Raw genomic sequence first — 4,211 nt, forward strand, 5'->3', positions numbered from 1 at the left:
CAGAAGTACGTGACCCGTGTAAAGGATGCAGTGATAGTGTAGCATGTGCCCCTGGCCGACTGGCATCCACATTCCAGGCTCCCCGCCAATCGTCCTGCCGAGAGGTTGCTGGGGAGGGTTCTTCTCCCTGCAGCCCTCCCTCCCTCCTCTGGCGGGTGCTTCCTGCTTTCCACACCGCCCCTGTGTGTGCTTTATCAATAGGCTGAGAAATGAGATTTCAAATCAGTGCAGCTCCGTTGATTAACCAGTATTTATTGAGCATCAGCTCTGCACCTAGCATTTAATCTCTTAGTATTGTTTCTTTCTATGAGGCTAAGAGAAAAAAGAAAATCAGCTTATTACCTGAGAGGCCAGCAAACGGATGGGAAGAGCTCTAGCTAAAGGCCATTGTTCCGGTTCAAATAACTCCTCCAATTCCTGTCAACTTTGATTTTCTCCGCCCTGAAAGGAGCATGTAAGGACTGCCTTTGTGGGCTTGTTGGGAAGTTCAGATGAGATCGTGAAGGTGGATGCCCCCCGGCAAGAGAACAGAGCCGTGTGTAAGGTGTGTCCGGGGCGGTGGGTTCACCCATGCTTGACAGATGACTCTAAACAGGTCTGTCCAGGAATTTGTGCTGATACGACATTTGCATGAGGAGGAAGGTGTCCGCAGACTCAGGGATGCCCCCAACCTCCTCCCCACATCCTTTCTGACCAGCAGAGGCCTCTCTTGGGCCATATTTAGGATGTAATATTTCTAAGCACCAAAATGGTAATTTATTTCTGGTGGTGGTCTCTTGACCATTTTCACTCTGTTCTGTTCTTGCTTATCCCCACCCAGAAAGAGCAGGGTTTAAGAAATCTCAGCCGCAGATCTGGGAATTGTATTAGGTTAACTTTGGAAAACAGGGGGTGAGAAATTAGGGCTAATGGAGAAATTGTGGACACTCTGGCCTCCTGGGAAAGAGATAATTTAACAAGACAATGATTCTTCCTCTTGGGGTTGAGAGGCAGCCCCTTATTTCTAATTTACTTTATTTTTCCTACGGTGTCTGTCCACTTCCCTGGCTTTCACGTGATCAGGCTGCAAACTGCAAACGTTTGGCCTGAGATGTGGATTTGTAATAAAAGATGACAGCTGAGACCCTCAGAGGTGGAGTTCAGAGTGGATCCTGCAAACCTTGCAGCGTGACTACCCAGGAAGCTGTGTAGTGGACGTGCTAACAGATGCAAATATCTCTCTTCATTTACTATTCTTCCTTCCAGCTGCTTGCTAAACAGCCACAAAAATTCCCTTGCGGCTGTAACTTGTCAAATAAGGTGTCTGCAAAGGTGCCTGAGGTCTTTTCCCCCTGGGTTTATGAAATGATGTGTTATTTTGTGTTTAAGAATTTGTTTTCCTTTTCTTGTGCTTTAGAAGGTTAAAGTGCTTTTGACCTCAGAAATAGTATTTGAGAGGCAATTAAATGTCTATAAATTGGTCGTCTTCACCTGGGATATTTGATCCGAAAAAAGCCTCACGCATTATTAAAGTTTACACTGAGCGTATCTAGGGCCATTTCCTTCAGAAATAAAAATTCAGTCATTTCATAGAGGTGGTTTGCGGGATTGGCCATTAGAAGGAAATAAAGTCTTATGCTAAAGCAGGTTCGTCAGATTTTCTTCTGTGCGGGGAGTGGCTCTTCAGAGAGCAGTTGAGAACATCATTAAGCCTGTACTCCAGGGAAAAGGAAATGTTTCCATTCTCCCACCAGCTGAGGGCTCTGGGAACAGTAGCTTTTTTTGTTTGTTTGTCTTTGTTTCCTCATCTATTAAAAAGAAGTGTCACCTTTCAGAAGTAAGATAAATGTAAATATGGAAGATGACTTTTTATGTCCACGTATTTATCGAGCATTTTTAGTATGTCTGGTACTTGTACAAGGCAAGAGATGAGTTACAAGAGAAAGATAAGGAAAGACCATTTTGATGAGACAATTGGGGAATAAATGCAGGCAACATATGCTTAAAAATTAAATTTCATGGTTCAGACTTGGATATTTCATTATAAAAATTATGTTGTTTATAAATAAACCACCATTGAGCTGAATGGCAAACCTTCTCAAAGTAGAGGAATTGGGCCACGTGGCGGCTGAGCCTCGGCTGTGAAGCTACCGCACCTTCCTGGGCCCTTCGGGTGCCCCTCTCTCAGGTACTTGCCTACTCACTGCCCTGCTGGCCGGGGCTCCTCCCCTAGACTGCACCCCCAGGAGGCCTCCCAAGCCCATTCCCTCCAGCACCTCTCTCATCATCTTGGAATCTTCCATCTGCCAGGGGCCTTAGTGACTCAAACTTAACGAGCTAATTTTACACCTGGGTAAATGAAGGTCCAGGAAGGTGAAGTCACTTATCTAATATAATCTGGCCAGCTGATGGCCAAGCCTTCCCACTCCCATCGCTCCGCTCTGGGATGCCTTCTTGAAGGTAGTCAAATAGAAGGGGTTATTGTTCACAAAGCTGAACGTTGACAATAGTGTAAGCTTTCTAGGAGGTTAACAAATGAACAGGGGGTGCACGGTCCCCATAGAGTGAGTCCTACATATATACATTCACACACACATGCGTATGTACATATTCTTTTTCATATTCTTTTCCACTATAGTTTATTACAAGATGTTGAATATAGTTCCCTGTGCTCTCCAGTAAGACCTTGTTGGTTTTGAGTAAGTCTTGAATAGTGGTATTTGAGGCCGTATGAGAGGTCTACAGAAGAAGAATGCAATTGGTGTCTGATTACAAGTTAGAGCGGCAGACATTTCTTGAAGTTAAAACAGTTATAATGGAAATATAAGAACACAGAAGTTTTGTAATAATGCCCCTAGCCTCGCTCTGTAACACAACATCATCATCTTTTTGTAGTCTTAGCTTCTTAGGTGTTAAAATTTATAACTGCACTTGTAATACTTTTATTCTGCTTTTCCCCCTTGCTCACCGATCATACACATTGTTCATGATTCTCTGCTCTTTATCAGCCGTTTGAATGGATGCGAAATAGTCCACCAGGTGACCACGCTGATCACCAACCCCAGCCTCTGCTATGGAACGTTCAGATTGCTGTTGACTAAAGTGCTTCTCGCTTTTTGATATTAGACAATAAAATAACATGGGCACACAGGCCTTTTCTCTTATCAGGTTATTTCTTTACGATAAATTTCCAGACAATTTTTATTAAAGTTTGCATACATTCTCAACTATTAAACCACTTTTGACTCCAGGCAGACCATATGTGATGCTTCTATAATTTCGTGGGTTGAATTTAAAATGCTAACCCTGAAGATGCCATTTCCCTGTCATGCTTTGTCGAGAACTTGGGGGAGTTCCCTCCAGGTAGATGGCGTGTCTGAGTCCCCCACTAAGTCTGTCAGTGAAGTTGACCTTGGACATGGAACTGAGTCACAGTGACACACGTTAGTTACATTTTAGTCATTAACCTGTTCGTAAAATAGTCATCCTTACCTATTAGAGAATTTAAATCCAATAAGATTTACAAGTTGGGCCAGCTTTTCAAAGAACTTGATCAGCTAGGTGTGTTTCAGTGCACTCCAGTTGTAATTATTTAATCATGATTTTCCCCCATGCCTGAGGAAATTGCCTTTCCGGAATAAATTTCAGTCCACGTTAAACTCAAAAACACAATTCTATGTTTTTCAGCTTGTGGCTCCCAGCTGTCCTGATTAAGAGCTGGTCTTGCCCTGTTCCCGGGCTCTTCTGCCCCTCTACTTTATTTCAGCTTGGCAACCCCCAGACCCAGGTACGCCTGGAAGTAAGGAGGTTGACGAGCTGTCGAGAGGCGGTGGAATCTGCACTGCTCTGACGGGCGGGGTTGGGGAATGAGGAAGAGGGATGAGATCCTGGGTACTTGGTAACTTTCACCAGAGGAAACCCTGGTGGAAGATGGATGCTGATGGTTTCTGGTTTGGAGGTGCCGAGGTTGAGTTGTCTGTGGAGCGTTCAGGAGATGCCCAGCTGGAAGTTGGTCTTACTGGACCAGAGCTCAGAGGTGTTTGGCAGGAGACAGATTTGGGAATAATCAATGTAGAGCTGCTATCAGATCCTTGGGCATTCGTGCCCACGCTCTATCCTCTGCTTCAGGCAACCCCTAAGGGACAGGAAAAGAGCCAGCGGGGTCAGCAAGACCTTCAGGATCCCTATGGCCACTTCTAAGGGGTGAGTCCCTTGTCTCCTCATAACAACCA

Source organism: Pseudorca crassidens, chromosome 1 (assembly GCF_039906515.1).
Source record: "Pseudorca crassidens isolate mPseCra1 chromosome 1, mPseCra1.hap1, whole genome shotgun sequence".
In the NCBI taxonomy this organism is placed as follows: Eukaryota; Metazoa; Chordata; class Mammalia; order Artiodactyla; family Delphinidae; genus Pseudorca; species Pseudorca crassidens.